At 37.0% G+C, this 21,379-nt stretch overlaps 1 protein-coding gene across 1 annotated transcript in view; it reads right to left on the bottom strand.

Moving 5' to 3' along the window:
* GUCY1A2 (guanylate cyclase 1 soluble subunit alpha 2) overlaps positions 1-21,379 on the bottom strand; it is a 431,399-nt gene that overhangs the window by 152,757 nt on the left and 257,263 nt on the right. The window lies entirely within an intron of this gene.

Genomic DNA, 21,379 nt, shown 5'->3' with positions numbered 1-21,379 from the left:
CTTCACATAGTAGGTTCACAAAAATTAATCTATTATCAGATGGAGAAGAAGAATAGGAAATTAGCCTTACAGACTTTCTCCATGAAGGCAAATCTAAATGTGATTTGGGGCCAATGTAAGTTATAATTCTAAATAGAAATATTTGTTATTGTTTCCCACTTGGCCACTTTCTTAAGACAATGATCAAATGGAAACAGAGATCAATGAGAATTGAAACAGAAGACAGTTTTCATTTAAAATGAAACTGTACCCAGGTGCATCACAAAACTGGTTCACCAACCAGTTCAAAAACTTTCAACCTGCTTAGTAATATTAGAAAATGGATAATTCCACCTGTCAAAATACTAGATTTATTTGTCATTAAAATAAAACTCAAAATAAGTCCAAGAGACTAGATGAATCCAAATAATTGTTTAGTCTTATATAAGTCATTTTTTTTCATCTGTTGTAGTCCTATTAAAGCATATTGGTTCTTGCACTGACTAGATTAGTTGACAATTCATTTGGTCTTAAAAATAAAAATTTAAGCTAGATTTCATTAATAAGTATTAGCAGAAAATGACTCCCAATTAACTAGCATATTCAATATAAGCTAAAAGTAGCCCCCTCCCCCAAGTCAGGATAGTATTAAAGAAACCCAGTTAGTAAGATAAAAATTTTGAATATATAGTAATTTAAACCTATCCCTCCCTTCTGTGCTTTTTGGAGAATTTGGAGAATTGATGTTTAATGAAAAACTTCATGAACACTGGCTCATGCTATCTTAGCTTAACGCCCTAAGGAACACTCAGAGCAGATGAATACCAGCAGGAAAGGAAGGTGGCCTTAGGCTATATTTGTCCAAATATACTTACTTGGGTTAAGATAGGATATTTCAGCACATCTCAAGAGGAAGCTAGTTGTAATTACCTGAAGAGAGTGCTAAGTGCTAAATTGCTTCAGTCCTTGTCTGACTCTTTGCGACCCCATGGACTGTAGCCTGCCAGGCTCCTCTGTCCTCTGTCCTGGAGTGGGTTGCCACTTCCTCCTCCAGGGGATCTTCCAGACCCAGGGATCAAACTGATGTCTCATGTCTCCTGCACTGGCAGGTAGGTTCTTTACCACAAGTGCCACCTGGGAAGCCCTGAAGAAGACTGCCTGCAAATTGACCAACTGAGATTGTGTATCAGTTTTATTTATGTCACTTTCTACAACTACATGGAATGTGCTCAATAAATTTATTTATTTTTTTATCTTCATAGCATGAAGTAGTTAGGTTAGTTGATGAAATTGGAGGCATAGAACAAACATGGGGTAAAACTACAGAGATTTTGACTACTAAGCCTGAAAATATTTTACTTTTTTCCCCCTGCACCATTTACCAAGATCTAGTCTATCTAAGGAAAAAATGAATCCTTGCTTCATATCATAAATTTTATGAAACAAAATGTTCATTTTATATACAAAGTCTGCTAATGTTTAGTATTTCATCATTTTATACATAATTTATTCATTGAAGTGTTTATTGAGTGTTTTCTATTTATCAGCACTGCCCTGGCTGATAACCATAAAAAGATAATACAAGGTTCCCCTTTTAAAAGATATCACACTATGGAAATGAGAGACACAACAATATAGCCCACAGAATAAAACGAAGAAACACTTCAATTTCCTATTTAAGATGGGCTATCAAAAGACTGCAGGCTATTGTTTGAATACAAAGTAAGCAATTGTCCTAAAAAGTATTTCCAGATTATTTCATATATGCTGGGTATGCTTTTTGGGGGGGTTGTTAATGATACATATTTGTTATACTAATAGAAGTCCAATAAAGAAGATAAATGAAATGTACAACCTCATAGCTTGAAAATTAGTACAATCATTTTTTTTTTCCTTAAGATTTAAGGTAAAAGCAAACCTCTGATGCTCATATAGTTAGACCTCCATCTGGTCTCTTTCTCCTCACATTTCTTTCTAAATCTTTTTCTTCTACATCTTGCTTTTTTCTCCCTCTTCCCTTTGTTCTTTGGACTTACTCTTTTGTTTTCTTTTTCAACATCCTATCTTCATTTACTCTTTATCTCTCCTGCTTGCCTGGCTTTCCTTGTCATCACTGGTCACTTCATTTCCTTGTTGGTTCTTCATTTTTGTTTCTTTTTTTCCCTATGTATTAACCTTCACATTTCCTATTATAAATTGACCTTTTTCTTTTCTGCTTTTGCTTCCACCTCTTTTTGTTTAAAATATAAATCAGTATATGTATATAGGCATAAATAACATTATATATTATTTGCCATATGTAAAAAATATTTTTTTCTTTAACTTACAAAGAAGCTAAATGGGATATGTTATATTCCATCTCAAAAAACCCATAAATATATTCCTGATATTTATATGGCATAATTCATTTTTTTGAAATTTCTGACAGAATAAAATAATTTCTTTTTAAAACTAATTAATTTATTTTAATTGAAGTATAATTACTTTATAGTATTATGATGGTTTTAAAAATATATTAGGACTTCACTGGTGGCTTGGATGGTAAAGCTGGTAAAACCCTATTCAATGCTGTGAATCCTGGCAGTTGAATAAGCAGAATTAAGGAGATTAGAGTAGAGAAGGAACTTTCTATGAAGAGCTGCAGAATCTAGTTTTTATATAGAGGATTGAAATTTTTACACAGAGGATTGTTCCCAATAGATATATCTGTAACAATGGAAAATATGGTTAGTAGGACTAAAGAATGACATTTTAAATTGTGTTTGATTTGCATTAATTTAAATTAAAATACCTATAGCCACACCTGGCTAATGGACTAAACAGCATAGCTCTGAAGGAAAATTTGTGACTCCAATATTCGATTCATCATTTGGTAAAAGTATTATCTCTCATTTGTTGTGGGCAAGAAACTATTTAATACTTGGATCATATGTTTTTTTCTTTTAACAATGCCATAGAAAGTTTAAGAAAATATTAAGTATAAGAACTTTACTCAGTTCTAAAGATGGAGTTGAGGTTAAGACAGTTATGGTCTCTGCCCTCGTGGAGCATATATTCTAACAAAGGGGACGAGATATTTATATATTATGTTATATATATATATATATAAAAGAGGAAGAGATATATAAATATTATAACAAAGGGGAAGACATATATATATAATATATATAAAAGACATCTTATGTATATATTAAAAAGGGGAAGATATATATATATTATATATATATTTAAAAAAAAGAAATAACAGGTTATGGAGGGCTGTGGGACCCTCTTGCTGTAAAACAGTTAGATACTTATTTTAAAAAATACTTATGAGTCATCTCTTAAGAGGCAGAGGTTTCCAAGTACCTCCCATATACATGCACTAGCAAAAGGAACAAACAAATTAAAACAAGGCAAACAAACAAAAAGTGAAACCTTGATCTGAACCCCCAACAGGAGCAGAGAGAAACCAGGAGTCATGTGGAAAGGACACTTTTATTGGAATTCTGAGACTTGGAACATTTGTAAGATTAGAGAGCCTAGTCAGAGATTCTTGACTTGAAGATCCATCCTCAGAGAGAATTAGAGAGGTCTTCAGTCAACTGGCACCTAAAATTTCCCCATCTTAGGCTCTCAAGACTCTCGATATGATTAAGCTCAAGTGATGAACAAAAGCAAATAATGAACACAAGATTTAGATGACAAAAAACTGAGTGACGGGAATGTCAGCTTCAGAATATACAGCAGCTATTTATTTACAAATAAGGACACAATTACAGAGAAAGACAAAGGACGGAAATGGCATGGACCTAACAGAAGCAGAAGATATTAAGAAGAGGTGGCAAGAATACACAGAACTGTCCAAAAAAATCTTAATGACCCAGATAACAACAATGGTGTGATCACTCACCTAGAGCCAGACATCCTGGAATGCAAAGTCAAGTGGGCCTGCGGAAGCATCACTACAAACAAAGGTGCAGTGGAGGTGACGGAGGTGATGGAATTCCAGGTGAGCTATTTCAAATCATAAAAGATGATGCTGTGAAAGTGCTGCGCTAAATATACCAGCAAATTTGGAAAACTCAGCAGTGGCCACAGGACTGGAAAAGGTCAGTTTTCATTCCAATCTCAAAGAATGCTCAAACTACTGCACAATTGCACTCATCTCACATGCTAGCAAAGTAATGCTCAAAATTCTCCAAGCCAGGCTTCAATAGTAGATGAACCGTGAACTTCCAGATGTTCAAGCTGGATTTAGAAGAGGCAGCGGAACCAGAGATCCAATTGCCAACATCCACTGGATCATTGAAAAAGCAAGAGAGTTCCAGAAAAACATCTATTTCTGCTTTATTGACTATGCTAAAGCCTTTGACTATGTGAATCACAACAAATTGTGGAAAATTCTTCAAGAGATAGTACTACCAGACCACCTTACCTGCCTCCTGAGAAATCTGTATGCAGGGCAGGAGACAACAGTTAGAACTGGTCATGGAACAATGGACTGATTCCAAATTGGGAAAGGAGTACATCAAGGCTGTATATTGTCACCCTGCTTATTTAACTTATGCGGAGTACATCATGCAAAATGCTGGGCTGGTGAAGCACAAGCTGAAATCAAGATTGCTGGGAGAAATATCAATAACTTCAGATATGCAGATGACACCACCGTTATGGCAGAAAGAGAAGAGGAACTAAAAAGCCTCTTGATGAAAGTGAAAGAGGAGAGTGAAAAAGTTGGCTTAAAGCTCAACATTCAAAAAATGAAGATCATGGCATCTGGTCCCATCACTTCATGGCAAATAGATGGGGAAACCATGGAAATAGTGACAGACTTTATTTTCCTGGACTCCAAAATCACTGCAGATTGTGACTGCAGCCATGAAATTAAAAGACACTTGCTCCTTTTAAATTAAAAGCAAAGCTATGACAAACCTAAACAACATATTAAAAAGCAGAGACATTACTTTGTTGAGAAAGGTCCATATAGTCAAAGCTATGGTTTTTCCAGTAGTCATGTATGGATGTGAGAGTTGGACCATAAAGAAGGCTAAGTGCCAAAGAATTGATGCTTTCAAATCTGTGGTGCTGAGAAGATTCCTGAGAGTCCCTTGGACAAGAAAGAGATCAAACCACTCAATCCTAAAGGAAATCAGCCCTGAATATTCATTGGAAGGACTGATGCTGAAGCTGAAGCTCCAATACTTAGGCCAGCTGATGTAAAGAGCTGACTCATTAGAAAAGACTCTGATGCTGAGAAAGATTGAAGGCAGGAGGAGAAGGGGGCAACAGAGGATGAGCTGGTTGAATGGCATCACTGACTGGATACACATGAGTTTGAGCAAGCTCTGGGAGTTGGCGATGGATTGGGAAGCCTGGCAAGCTGTAGTCCATGGGGTTGCAGAGTTGGACACGACTGAATGACTGAACTGAACATAGAAAGATTAGCACCAAGAGACTGTAAGCAAGGAGTAGGCAGTTAAAAACTTAGAACAGGTCATAATGTAAATGATAGTAGTATTTACCTCAAATAATTGTGATGAAATAATTACATACAGGCCTGTTCACCATGTTGAGTATGATATCTGGCACAAATGAGCCTTTGACAAGTATTAGGTGACCTTACTGTGGGTTTTGAAACTACCTCAAGCCTCCTAAACCAGAACCCCTTGTTGTTGAACTCAGAAACTGATTTTTTTTGAAAATAAGGAGTACATATGATCCTGAAATTTCACTAGACAGGAATTATTGTCTCAAATGTCATCTTACACAATCTAATTGTAAATGAAGTATAAATAAAGAAAATAAGGGATGGAAATGAGAGACAGATTGCATGGAATAACAAGCCAAGTTGGTAAAGGGTAAGGACTTGAACCAGACCTCTTGATATACACAGCCACAGTGTAGACTGTCAGAAAGAATGTTTTGGATAAAACAAAGAGTGAAATACGAAGTTCAGAGATGACTTAAAGCTTGGACAGGAACAAGACCACCAAATTCCCTATGAATATATTAATCAAAGGTAAATCACAAAACTGTTTCAACAAATGTTATAGACAGTTTTGTTTTAACAAATTTGTAAATCACTTTCCTTCATATCTGTGGACACATTCAAGATGTAAAAGGATCAATTACATTTTTTCATTGGCATGGTACTACATTTTATGAGAGGAATTATGTAATTTTGTTATACAATTTGGGTATTTGAGTCTCCCGTAAATGTTTGCCAAAGGTCTGCTTGACAAATCCTATTTGGAACCCAATAATATCTCTTAATTGTCCCTTAGTTTTATAACACATAGCATTTTCAAAATGCTTCCACAGACATTGCTGCATTTTGTCTTCTTGACAGTGTAAGCTGCACACAAAGTTGCTATAATTGAAGTAGCTAAGACCAGGGAAGGCTGAGTGAGTGGCCAGAGATCACACAGTTAAGTTAGAGAGCCTCGAACTGCCTGACCCAGTGTTCTTTTCATACACAGTGTAAAGAGCTGAAAGCAGTGAGAGCTTTTGAAACTAAAAATGTTCAGAGTTTAAAGCCTAGTTTCACCACTCGCTGGCTGAGTCACCATAGGTGGATCACATGGCTTCTCAGAGATCTAGTAACATCATCTGCAATGATGGAATGTAATGATGGAATAAAGGCAATTTTATAGAACAGCATTAGGATTAAGTTTAAATGAAATAATATATATATAAAATTTTAGCCTAATACTCACATAAGCATTCATTCAATTTCTCTCAGTTATTATTGTTACTGTTATTAATCATTATGAAATAAGATAATGATGATTTGGTTGGTGCCAGAGAGATATTACAAATAGGAAATAATAATAATGCAATTATGTTAGAGAAATCATAGTTATAATTTATGAAGCTATATTACATAGGCATGGTTTTCAAATTATTTTCAGTAACAGTGAAAAGCTATAAGCAACTTTCATGTTTATAAATGCATTTCTACTTAAATGGTTTATGATCTGTCAGTTAAGAAAAAAGTTTCACAAACCATACATAATGCTACAATAATTAAAATAACACAATGAAGGTTGACTTCGAATTGACAAAATGTCTCAGACATGCATTATCAGAATTTGTCTTGTAAACTTCCCCATGCACATGAACAATGTGCATTCCTTGTCAAGACAATAGCATTTAGCTGAAGAAACATGCCCTGGAAGCTGCCTATCATAGTGGAAAATGTAATAGCTTTTGGAATATGACAAGGGAAGTATTCCAAGATGAGTAAAGGAAAATTCAAATTCCCAGAGAGAAAGAAAAGCATAGCATATTTGGGGCATTTATGAAGGACCAGTATGATTACAAAAGAGAGCAAAGTGGGGATGACCAGGGTCTAGTGAGGTCAAGGCCATGCATCTGAATTGTGATAACTGGAATGTGAACCTACTCCTTATAATTCTCCAGTCCTCTCTACTCATTCCTCTATTACCATGAGAGCCACATGTCAAAGATGGGGGAAGCGGAAGAAGGAGCCTGGGTTCCAAAGTCTCTTTTGCAGCAAGACTGCTCAGAAGACACCTAACCTGCCCCAGATCTATGATGTGAGCAAGAAATAAATTTTTACATAGTTAATGGACTTGGATTTGAAGATTCTTATAGCAGTTAGCATTATTAATCTTGACTAATATACCAGGTCCTGGTAAAAGATCAGTTTCAGCCATCTCCATCACACATTTGCGATGTGGTCTAGGCTTACACCTACTTCATGGTAGGATCTTGGTGAAAAGAATCCACCATGATTCTTTCCCATTCAACCCAATTACAGTCACCATCATTCCCATTTACAATTCTATGAGACCAGTGAATTAAGGATTGGTCCTGAGATCAACACATAGTTGAATGTTTTAAGTATGAATCCAAAGCTTTGCTTAACGGACTGGTTGGTTTTATGCTTATCCAACTTGAATCAGCATGAATTGTAACTTCATATGTTTTTTTATCCTATTGAAGCAAAATTACATGTGCATTTTATATTACAGTAACATGATGTCAAAACTTAAAAAGTATAAGTCATTTTTAAGTATACTATAAATTATTTAAATGGCTTCTTAGATACAAATGTTCACAAACACTGTAGAAGTTAATACATTTATTTAGGGGGGGATATTAAGGAGATATTCCTCCCAAAACTGAAAATCTTCAGTGTAAGTTATTTATTCCTTTTTGATGTTTATTTTTAAATTTAAATATACCTGATTTAATTATATAGTAACCCAGCTTGTTTAAGTGTAAGAATGGAAATTGAAAAAAAGTTAAGTGATGTGTCCAAGGTCTATAGCTAAGGAAACATAGAGACGGGACTATAACATGGGTGTTCTTACCTTAGGTATGTATACCCTACATATTTTCCTACATATTTCACTCTCACCATAAAAGGGACTTCTAAAAATTGTAATGAGTACATGCGTTATGGGAAACCTTCAGGAAATTCTTCTATGTCAGACCTAAGAATCTCTGCACTGTTATATAATGTTTGCGTAAATGTTTTCCTGCTTTCAGAAATAAATGGCATGACCAAACTGACTCCACACTTTTAAAATGGAAATAGTAATTAAATCTACCTAATAATATTGTTATTAAAATACACATTGATAAACATTTACAAAGTACTCAGAACAGTCAACAATATATAATAAACAAGTATAAGTTTAATTAAAATTGCCTGGCTTTCAGTTGCTATAAGTAGTTTTAGAACTCTATAACTCATCATCTACTATTGTCCTACAGAAAATTTAAGCTTTAATGACATTGAATACAGGCTGTATTAGTTTTCTAGGGCTACTGTAATAAATTAACACAGAATGAGTGGTTTGAACAACAGAAGTTTATTGTCTTAGTTCTGGAAACTAGAAGCCCAAGATCAAAGAGTTGGTAGGGCCAGGACCTTCCGTCTCCTAACTTTTGGCTGTGGCACCATAAGCATAACATTCACATGCTCCTCTCTCTATGTACATGTCTGTCTCTGTGAATGAATGTTCACATTTTATGAGGACATTAGTCAGAAAGTGGCCAAGGTGGTAGAGTAGAAAGACCCTGGTTCATCTCCTCTCATGAACACACCAAAGTCACTATTATCTTCAAAACAATCATCAGTCAAAATGATTGGAAGCTGTGAGAAAAAAATCTTTTAAAACTAAAGACATAAAGAAAGAACCACAATGAGATGAATAGGAGGGGTGGACTTGAGATATAATCAAAGGCCATACCCCAAGGTGGGCGACACACAAGTTGGAGAATGATTATATTGCACAGGTTTTCTCACATGAATGAAAATTCTGAGCCCCACATTAGACACCCTTGGACAATGGGTCCTGCACCAGGGGGATGATTCCCAGAGCATTTGGCTTTGAATTCCAGTGGAGCTTAATTTTGAGAGTCCCAAAGGACTGAGAGAAATAGAGACTTCACTCTTAAAAGATATATACAAAATCTCATGCACACTGGGACTTTGGGCAAAAGCAATAATTTAATAGGAACTTGGACCAGATAGAGCTTCTGGAATTGGAATGTCTCCCAGAGAAACGGTGGGGGAGGCTGTGGCTCATCCAGGGGACATTAGACACTGGTAGAAAACATATTTGGGAGCATTCTACCATATGAACACTACTACTGGTAGCTGCCATTGTGACTCATTAGTGCCCCGACCTGGCCATGCTGAAAACCCAGCTGCCCTGTAGGCAACTGCTGGGATGCCTTAGGACAAACAACTAATTGGTCAGGGACACTGTCCCACTCATCAGTAGAAAGGTTCCTAAAGATTTCCTGACCCCACAGCTACCTACAGACATGCCCCTAGATATGGCCCTGACCACCAGAGGATCAAGACCAAGCCCCACCCACCAGTCGGCAGGCACTGGCACTTCCCTCCTAGAATCCTGTATTAGCCACTAGACCAGTCTCACTAACCAAAGAGCAGATATAAGATGCAACAAAACTATGATCTCACAACCTGAGAAACCAGCCCACTCACAGCAGGACAGACCCAACCCTGGGACCAGCTAGACAAGGGCCCAGTGCACTAGCAGGCCAGTGAAAACTTCAGAACACCATGGAGCAAATACCAAATTGTCAGGAACCATCACTCACCACCACCACCAATCTCAAATGAGCTCTGTGATCCCTGACTCCAGAGACCAGTTCTGCCTGCCAGTAGTCCAACACTAGCCCCAGGACCTGGATTCGCCTGACAGTGGATGAGCAACAACCACAGAATCGTCAAGACCCTGACTCAGCTCAACAGGGAGTTAGCACCAGCCCTGGGGCTCCACAGGGTTCTGCAGCCAGGCACCTCATGGCCTAGCCCCGTTAAACAACGTCCAGCAGCATCCACACAAGGCAGGACCTGGCAACTCACCAGGCTAGGAGCCCGAAGACTACTAGACCCTCACATATTTAGCCTGCCACAACAGAAGGACCCACAGTCCTCTCAGGGGAAATCCCTAGAGCATATAACTTGGTGACAAGAGGGGCGTGCACTGTTGGGAAATACAGGATGTCTCCTACTGCAGGCTGTGTTTGCAAGGTTGGGAAAGGTACCAATGTACCACATACATAAATATACAAATGGCAACTTATTAACAACAACAAAAAAGAAGCAGAAGAGAGAGTATCAGATGAAGGAACAAGATCAAGCCCCAGGAGAAAAAGTGAAGTCAAGAGAGACAACCTATCTGAGCAAGTGTTCAGAGTAATGATCATAAAGATGATCAAAGAACTTGGGAGAAGAATGGATGCACACAGTGAGAAGTTAGATTTAACAGAGTTAGGAAAAAAAAAAAAAACAGATGAAACTAAAATGAAAAATACAAGAAGGAATCAAAATTAGACTAAATGATACAGAGGAACAGAATAGTGAGTGGAAGAAAAGTAGTGACAATCACTGCCGCTGAAAAGAAAAAGAAAAAGAGTATGAAAAGAAAGGAGAGCAGTTTAAGAGACCTGCAGGACAACATCTAGCCCACATTCACATTATAGGGGTCCCAGAGTTCAGCACCAGCAAACAAGCTTTATAACAAACTAAAAACAAAAATTTCCAGGTGAAAAAGTCCGTAAATAGAGACAAGAAAATGTGAGCTGAAAAAGCTCACTGGTAAAAGAAAACATATAGTGAAGACAGGAAGTCATCCACACACAAAGTGAGTAGAGAGTGAAAAAAGACAAAAGTGTAAAATCATTTATAGCCACAATAAGTAGTTAAGGCATATTCAAAACAATTGTGTGCAAAATATAATTTTAAATTGTCTAAACTATCAAAGTCATCAAAAACAGCAATCGTAAGGAGAGGACAACATGAATGCAAGGTTTTTAAAATGCATTTGAAATTAACAGAACAGTAACTTAATCATGTTTATATATAGATTGTTATACAAAGACCTCATTTCAGCTGCAAACCAAAACTGTATAATAGATATACCTTCAAAAAAAAAAAATCCAAACCTGACAGTATAGATAGTCAACAAATCAGAAGAGAACAGAACAAAAGAAGAAAAGGGGAAAAAAACCTACAAAAACAAATCCAAAACTATTAATAAAATGACAATAAGAACATACATATTGATAGTTACTTTAAAGGTAAGCCAACTAAATGCTCCAACCATGTCTCCAAAAGACAGAGAATGGCTGAATGGATTAAAAAAAAAATGACCCACATATATGCTGCCTTGAAGAGAGTCTCTTCAGATTTAGAGGCACATACAAACTGAAAGTGAGGGGATGGATGGAGAAAGTTATTCCATGCAAATGGAAACCTATAAAAGCCAAGACAGCAATATGTATACCAGACAAAATAAACTTTAAAATAAAGACTATTACAAGAGACAATGAAGGACACTATCTAACAATCCAGGAATCAATCCATGAAGAAGATATAACAATTGTCAATATAAAGGCACCCAAATACAGAACCTAAATATATAAGGCAAACATTACCAGACAAGAAAGAAAAAACTGAGAGAAACATGATCATAGTAGGGGGCTATAACACTCCACTTTCCAATTTGGTGTATCATCTTCAGTTTCTGTCATCAGTGTTTCATAGTTTTCAGAGTATAGGTCTTTCACTTCCTTAGTCAAGTTAATTTCTTTATGTGATTTTAAACAGGATTTCTTTCTTTATTTTCTTTCTGATTGATCATTATTAGTATATAGAAATGCAGCAGATTCCTGTATAGAATCTTGTATCCTGCAACTTTGCAGAATTCACTTATTAGTTCTAATAATTTTGAGATGGAGATTTTAGGGCTTTCATGTAAAGTATTGTATTATCTGGAATAGTGACAATTTTACCTCTTCCCTTTCCATTTGGATACCTTATATTTTGTCTTCCTGTCTGATTGCTGTGGCTAGGAATTCCAATAATATGTTAAATAGAAGTGCCAAGAATGGGCATCCTTGACTTCTTCCTGGCCCACAAATGGGAGGTAGGCAATCCACAAATGGGAGAATAATTACAAATGCAGAGGTTCTCCCCAAGGAGCAAGGTTTCTGAGTCCCAGACCAGGAGTCTCACACTGGAAAGATGAGCCCTGAGCAAGTTTGGCTTTGAAGGTGAGTGTCAGTTACTTTGAGGAGCACCAGAGGACTATGGAAAACAGACGCTCCACTCTTAAAGGACACACACAAAATCTCACACACTGTGGGACCTAGGGTAGAAGCAGTAATTTAACGACAGCCAGGATCATATCCACCTGCTGATCTTGGAGAGTGTCTCAGAGAGTCAGGAGGTGACTGTACCTTATACCCTAAGGACATAGACATTGGTGGCAGCTAGTTTTGGGATCTTGTTTACCATAAAGTCACTGGTGCTGGAAATCATCATTTTGGAAGCATCCCTCTAGCTTATTATCCCTGGAGCCTACCCCTGCCCATCAACGTGTCTGCCCTGGTAACTGGGACACTGCAGATCAAGCAGCTGGCTGATGGGGAAACAGCACTGCTCAATAGCAGGCCAGCTATGTGAAGACCCCTGAGCCTACAGCTTCCTTGAGACACAGCTTGTTCCCCAGAGGGCCCAGGATACAGTCCTGCACACCAGGCCATGAGGAATAGGTTGAGGACCCCAGGGCCCTGCAGGCAGAGACTCCACACACCCATCTGTAGGCACCAGCCCAAGAACCCTAATGGCCCTGGTCTTGCCCAGCAGCAGTCCAACACACCAACTCCAGAATGCCCAGGAGCCTGCAACCAGAGGTTGCCTGTATTCATTGTCATTAAAGCATGCAGCCCTCATGACCAGAGAAGAGCGTGCTGCTAAGATGTGCAGTAAATCTGCAACAAGCCACTTTTTTTTTCCATTTATTTTTATTCATTGGAAGCTAGTTACTTTACAATATTGTAGTGGTTTTTGCCATACATTGACATGAATCAGCCATGGATTTACATGTGTTCCCCATCCCGATCTCCAAGGAAGTGATGTTGTAAGAAACGTAACCAACGTAGCAAATATATAATATAAAACAGCAAATTAGTCAAAATAAGGTAACAGGTAAATAGGTTCCCAATGAAGGAACAAGATAAAACCCCAGAAGAAGAACTAACTGAAGTGAACCCTATAAAGAATCTAAGGTAATAAACATCAAGATGTTCAAAGAACTCAGGAGAAGATTGAATAAAATGAGAAAACTTTTAACAGAAAGTTAGAAAATAAAGGAAAAACCAAAGATGAAAAATATAGTAATGAAATTGAAAAAAAATAACTAGAAGAGAAATAGCTCAGTGAGTTAGAAAACAGAGTAATGGAAATCACTGAAGTTAAATAGAAAAGAATAAAAATAGAATTTAAAAAATGAGGACAGTTTAAGAAATCTCTAAGACAATGCCAAATGTACTAACATTATAAGGGTCCCAGAAGAAGAGAGAAAGGGGAAGAGAATATATTTGAAGACATAATAGCTGAAAATTTTCCTAACTTATGAAATGCTTTCATAATAGCACATTAGTGAAAAAAAAAATGTGTTGTCTGCCAAGGAAATTCCTAAGAAAGATGCTTATTTGAATGTTTGGTCCTTTACTGAAAATTCCACCTTATTGTAATATTTGTTGTTTAGTTGCTAAGTCATTTGCAACTCTTTGTGACCTGTAGCCCACCAGGCTCTTCTGTCCATGGGATTTCCCAGGCAAGAAAACTGGAGTGGGTAGCCATTTCCTTCTCCAGGGCATCTTCCCAATCCAGGGGTAGAACCTGAGTCCTGCAGGGCAGGCAGATTCCTTACCACTGAGCCACCAGGGAAGCCCCCAATCCCTATGGCCATCTCCAAACAGACAAAGCCCTAAGACTTGCCTGTGAGTCCACACAGACTGCCAGAAGGAAAGGGGACCTTCTGGAGCAAAGTCGGTCCTTGATATATCTCAGTGTTTATTAGTGTTCCTAGATCTGCCCCGCTCCAAGCATCCACATCTGGAATAAATAAATAAATAAGTTCATTTGTTTCTTTATTTTTCTGTTTTTAGATTCCAAATATGATGATATTATTCTTTTTGTGTCTGACCTACTTCACTTAGTATGATAATCTGCAGTTCCATCCATGTTGCTGCACATGGCATTATTCCATTCTTTTTAGTGGCTAAATAATATTCCATTGTATATAAAGACCACACCTTCTTTATCCATTCATCTGTCCCATCTATGTTTTTGCAAATAACATTATTTTCTTTATAACAGATGAGTAATATTCCATTGTTTATATGGAAAACATTTTTATCCATTCATCTGTGGATGGACATTAAAGTTATTTCCATGTCTGGGCTATTGTAAACAGTGTTTCAGTGAACACTGAGGTGCATGTATCTTTTTAATTATGGTTTTCTTTGGATACATGTCCAAAAGTAGGATTGATGGATCATATGATATCTTTTAGTTTTTCTTTAAAGGAAACCCCATACTGTTTTCCATAGTGGGTGCATTGATTTTCATTCCTACAAACACTGGAGAAGAATTCCCATTTCTCTACACACTCCCCAGCATTTATTGTTGGAAGACTTTTTTTATAGTAGGCATGATGACTGGTATAGGGTGATTATCTTATAGTTTTGATTTGCATTCCTCTAATAATTAGCAATGCTGAGCATTTTTTCATTTGTCTCTTGGCCATCTGTAGGTCTTCTTATTTTCGAGAAATGTCTCTTTCAACCTTCTGTTCATTTTTTATTGTGTGGTTTGTTTCTCTTGATACAGAGCAAAATGAGCAATCTGTAAATTATGGAGACTAATCTTTTGTTGGTCGCATCATTGGCAAATATTTACTCCAATTCTGTGAATTGTCTTTTCATTTTGCTTATGGTTTCCTTTGCTGTGTAAAACTTTCAAGTTCAATTAGGTCCCATTTGTTTTGTTTTTATTTCCATTATTTGGGGAGAGAGATCAAAACTGATATTGCTGTAATTTATGTCAAAGAATGTTCTGCCTATATTTTCCTTTAAGAGATAGTATCTGGTTTTACATTTACATCATTAATCCACGTTGAGTCTTTTTTGTGTGGGGTATTAAGGAACATTATAATTTAATTTTTTTACATGCAGCTGTCCAGTTTTCCAAGCACTATTTATTCAAGAGACTATCTTTCCTCCATCTCCAAGTCTCCTCTCCTTTGTTGTAGATTAACTGATCATGGGTGCCTGGGTTTATTTCTGGGCTTTCTATCCTGTCCCATTGGTCTACATTTCTCTTTTTGTGCCAGTACAATACTGTTTTGATGACTGTAGCTTTTATTTTTTTAATATTCATTTATTCATAGATTTATATTATTTGGTTGTGACAGGTCCCAGTCAGAGCATGAGGGATCCTGGTTGGGTCATGTGGCATCTTTAGCTGCAGTGTGTCGGCTCAGGAGTTGCAGCGCACAGGCACAATTACCCTTTGGAACATGAGATTCCAGTTCCTCCACCAGGGACTGAGCACACATTCCTAGCATTGCAAAGTGGACTCCCAGGGACTGAACACACATCCCTTTCATTGCAAAGTGGACTCCCAGGGACTGAACACACATCCCTTGCATTGCAAAGTGGACTCCCAACCACTGGACCACCACTGTAGCTTCATAGCATAATCTGAAGTCAAGGAGCCTGATTCCTGCACCTCCATTTTTCTCTCTGAAGATTGCTTTGGTTATTTGGGTGTTTTGTGTCTCCACACAAATTTTAAGATTTTTTTCTTCTCGTCTCGCAAAAAATGCTGTTATTTTGAATCTGTATACTGCCTTGGGTAGCTTTCAATCCAAGAATATGGCATATCTTTCCATCTGTTTGTGTCACCTTTGATTGCTTTCATTAGCATTTTATGGGTTTTAGAGTACAGGTCTTTCGTTCCCTTAGGGAGCTACATTCCTAGATATTTTATTCATTTTAATGCAATGTTAATGAGGTTAACTTCTTTAATTTCTCTTTCTGGTCTTTTGTTGTTAGTGTATAGAAATGCAAAGGATTTCTGTCTATTAATTTTGTATCTTGCAACTTTACTGAATTCATTGATGAGCTCTGGTTTTCTGTAGAATCTTGTATCATATCACCTGTAAACAATAACAGTTTTACTTCTTTTGCAATTTGGATTCCTTTTATGTCTTTGCTTCTGTGATTGTCATGGCTAGGACTTCCAAAACTATGTTGAATAAAAGTGGCAAGAGTGGATATACTTTTCTTGTTCTTGATCTTAGAGGAAATGCTTTTAGCTTTTCACCATTGAATATGCTGTTAGCTGAAAGTAGGCTTGTATAGCATTTATTATGTTGAGGGAGGTTCCCTGAATGCTCATTTTCTGGAGTTTTTAGTCATAAAAGGGCATTGAGTTTTGTCAACAGTTTGTTCTGCAAACTGTTGACATGATCATGTTGAAATGATCATATGGCTTTTAATTCTTCAATTTGTCAATTTGGTGTATGAAACTGATTTATTTGTGAATATCATAAACCCTTCCATCACGGGGATAAATCCCACTTGGTCATGATGTATGATCCTTTTAATGTATTGTTGGATTTATATTGCTAGTATTTTGTTGAGGATTTGTGAGTCTATGTTCATCATTATTATTGGTCTATAATTTTCTTCCCCCAGGGTATCATTGTCTGGTTTTGGTATCAGGGTGATGGTTACCTCATAGAATAAGTCTGGGAGTATTCCTTTTAATGCAAGTTTTTAGAAAAGCTTGAGAAGGACAGTCTTCTCTAAATGTTTGATAGAATTCTCATGTGAAGCCATCAGTTCCTGGACTTTTGCTTGTTGGGAAGGAAACTTTTAAATCAGTTTCAATTTCAGTATTTGTTATTAGTCTGTTCACATTTTCTGTTTCTTCCTGGTTCAGTTTTGGGAGATTGTGCCTTTCTAAGGGCTTATCCATTTCTTCCAGGTTGTTCATTTTATTGGCATACAGGTACCTTTAGTAGTCTTTTATGATCCTTTGTATTTCCTCTGGTGTCAGTACTAATTTCCCCTTTTGTACTTCTAATTTTATTGATTTGAGCACTCTCCCCTCTTTTCTTAATGAGTCTGGATAAAGGTTTATCAATTTTGTTTATCTTTTCAAAAAAACCCCAGCTTTTAGTTTCACTGAATTTTCTATTGTTTTCTTCACATCTAGTTCATTTATTTCTACTTTGATCTTTATGAGTTTGTTCCTTCTGCTAACTGTAAGTTCTGTTTATTCTTTCTCTAGTTGCTTTAGGTATGAGGTTAGGTGGTGCATTTTTTATTTTTCTTGTTTCCTGATGTAAGACTGTGTTGCTATAAACTTCTCTCTTAGATCTGTTTTTGGTGTGTTGCACAGGTTTTGGATCATCATGCTTTCATTTTCATATGTCTCTCTATATTTTTTATTTCTTCAGTGTTGTTTAGTAGCATATTGTTTAGCCTACATGTGTTTGTTTTTTATTTTTTCTTGTAGTTCATTTCTAAGCTCATAGCTTTGTGGTTGGAAAAGATGCTTAATATGATTTCAATTTTCTCAAATTTATTGAGGCTTGCTTTGTAGCCCAGCATGCAGTCAGTCCTGGAGAATGGTTCATGTACACTTCAGAAGAATGTGTATTCTGCTGCTGCTTTTGGATAGAATGTCTTATAAATATCAAATAAAGTTTATCTGGTCTAATGTGGCATTGAAGGCCTTTGTTTCCCTGTTGATATTCTGTCTGGATGACCTGTCCATTGATGAAGTGGAGTATTACAGTTCCCCAGTATTACTGTGTTACTGTTGAGTTTTTCCTTTATGGCTTTTATTATTTGTCTTTTATACTGAGGTGCTCCTATTTTGGTTGAATATATATTTACAATTGTTATATAATCTTTTTGGTTTGATGACTTGTGTCCTTCCTAGTCTCTTATAATAGGCTTTATTTTAAAGTCTATTCTTTCTGATATGAATGTTGCTAATCTAGCTTTCTTTTGATTTCCATTTGCGTTAAATACACTTTTCTTTCTTTTTCTTTTCCATTTATTTTTATTAGTTGGAGGCTAATTACTTTACAATATTGTAGTGGTTTTTGCCATACATTGACATGAATCAGGTCAACCACTTGTAAAAGAATGAAACTAGAAATACACTTTTCAGCCCCTCACTTTCAGTCTGGATTTGTTCCTAGATCTAATCTGTGTCTTTTATACACATATCATATGTGTATATTTTTTATACACATTTTTTTATACACAATACACACAAACTTTGTTTTTGTACCCAACCAGCCAGTCTATGTATGCTGGTTGGAACATTAATATGTTTATGTTTAAGTTAATTATTGATATGTATGTTTTTATCACCATTAATTGTTTTGGAATTGCTTTTGTAGGGCTGTTTCTTCCCTTCCTCTTTTGTTCTCTATTCCTGTTAATTGATGAATAACTTTAGTGCTGTAACTGAATTCTTTTGTCTTTTTTGTGTATGTATCTGTGTTGATTTTCAAGCATTTGTATCTCTTACAGTTGCTGGTTTTGATATTGTATTTGTGTGTAGATGATTTCTTACCTGACTGTATGTTTTCTTTTACTGATGCACTTTTCCATTTGCAATTTTTTCTGTTTTTAATTGTGGCCTTATCTTTTCTGCTTAGAGAAGTTCCTTTAGCATTTGCTCTAGAGCTGTTTGGGTGTTCCTGAAGTCTCTTAGTTTTTGCTTGTTGGTAAAGTCTTTGATTTCTCCATCAAGTCTGAATGAGTGCATTGCTTGTTTAAAGAGGCATGGATGTAGGTTCTTCTGTTTCATCACTTTAAATATATCATTTCATTCCCTTCTGGTTTGCAGAGATCCTGCTGAGAAATCAGCTAATAACCTTAGAGGAATTCCTTTTTGTATGCTATTTGTTGCATTTCCCTTGTTGCTTTTAATATCTTTAAAAAAATTTTTTTTGATTATCGTTCTGGCATGTTCCTCACTGAGTTTATCCTGCCTGGGTTTCTCTATGTTTCCTAGACTTGAGTGACTGTTTCCTTTTATATGTTAGGGGAGTTTTCAGATATTATCTCTTTGAATATTTTCTCAGGTCTCTTCTCTCTCTTCTCCTTCTGGGAGACCTATAATGCAAATGTTGATGTATTCAGTATTTATCCCAGTGGTCTTTTAGCTGTCTTTATTTCTCTTCAGTATATTCTTTTTATTCTGTTCCATAGCATGGTTTCCACCATTCTGTCTTCCACGTCACTTATCCATCTGCCTCAGTTATTTTGCTATTTAATTCCTCCTAGTGTACTTTTAATTTCAGTTATTTTATTGCTCAACTCTGTTCACTAGTTCTTGTAAGTCTATGTTAAACATTCCTAGTATCTTCTCAGTTCTTGCCAAAATTCTCTTTCTGAGATCTTCAATCATCTTCAGTTCAGTTGCTCAGTCATGTCCGATTCTTTGTGACCTCATGGAGGTTGAAATAAGGCCTGCAGCACTCCAGGCCTTCCTGTCCATCACCAACTTCTGAAGTTTACTCAAACTCATGTCCATTGAGTTGGTGATACTATCCAACCATCTCATCCTCTATCGTCCCTTTCTCTTCCCGCCTTCAATCTTTCCCAGCATCAAGGTCTTTTCAAATGAGTTAGTTCTTTGCATCAGGTAGCCAAAGTATTGGAGTTTCAGCTTTAGCGTCAGTCCTTCCAATGAATATTCAGAACTGATTTCCTTTAGGATTTGACTGGTTGGATCTCCTTGCTGTCCAAGGGACTCTCAAGAGTCTTCTCCAACACCACAGTTCAAAAGCATCAATTCTTCAGTGCTCAACTTTCTTTATAGTCCAACTCTCACATCTATACATGACTACCGGAAAAACCATAGCTTTGACTAGATGGACATTTTTTTGGCAAAGTAATTCTTTTTTTCTATGGGTTGCCTATCTCTATTTCACTTCTTGGTTTTTCTGGGGTTTCATCTTGTTCATTCATCTGGGATAGATTCCTGAGCGATCCCATTTTGTTTGACTTTCTGTGATTGCAGTTTATATTCTGCAGGTTGCAGGACTATAACTGTAGTTCTTCTTCTTTGGTCTACTCTCTGGTGAATGAGGCTATCGTAGAGGCTGTGCAGTACTCTGGAAGGTACTGGTTCCCGCCTACTGTTGGGTGAAGCTGGGTCTTGTCCCTCTGGTTGGCAGTGCTGAGCTCAGGAAGACTTTTAGCTGCTTGTCTGCTAAAGAGTGGGACTGTGTTCCCATACTGTTGGTTGCTTGGCTTGAGGCATCCCAGCACTAGAACCTATAGTCTTGTAGTGTGAGGCTAACGCTGGTCTCTGGGAGAGCCAACACCAAAGTTGTTGTTCACTCTCTCAGTCGTGTCTGACTCTTTGTGACCCCATGGATTGCAGAACGCCAGGCTTCCCTGTTCTTCCCCATCTACAGGAGCTTGCTTAAACTCATGTCTATTGAGTCAGTGATGCCATTCAACCATCTTCTCCTGTCATCTCCTTCTCCTTCTGCCATCTATCTTTCCCAACATCAGGGTCTTTTCTAATGAGTCGGCTCTTAACTTCCAAAGTATTGGAGCTTCAGCATCAGCAAAAGCACTTCCAATGCATATTGAGGGCTGAGTCACCTTAGGGTTGACTGGTTTGACCTCCTTGTTGACCAAGGGAGTCTCAAGAGTCTTCTCCAACACAACAGTTCAAAAGCATCAGTTCTTCAGCTCTCAGCCTTCTTTATGATCCAACTCTCACATCCATACATGACCACTGGAAAAACCATAGCCTTGAATAGACAGACATTTGTGGACAAAGTAATGTCTCTGCTTTTTAATACACTGTTTAGGTTGGTCATAACTTTCCTTCCAAGGAGTAAGCATCTTTTAATTTCATGGCTGCAGTTACCATCTGCAATGATTTTGGAGCCCAGAAAAATAAAGTCAGCCACTGTTTCCCCATCTATTTGCCATGAAGTGATGGGATGGGATACCTGATCTTAATTTCCTAAATGTTGAGCTTTAAGCCAACTTTTTCACTCTCCTC

The sequence above is a fragment of the Cervus elaphus genome, chromosome 1 (assembly GCF_910594005.1).
Source record: "Cervus elaphus chromosome 1, mCerEla1.1, whole genome shotgun sequence".
In the NCBI taxonomy this organism is placed as follows: Eukaryota; Metazoa; Chordata; class Mammalia; order Artiodactyla; family Cervidae; genus Cervus; species Cervus elaphus.
Note: the sequence above shows the minus strand (reverse complement) of the source record. Positions and strands in the feature narration are given on the sequence as shown.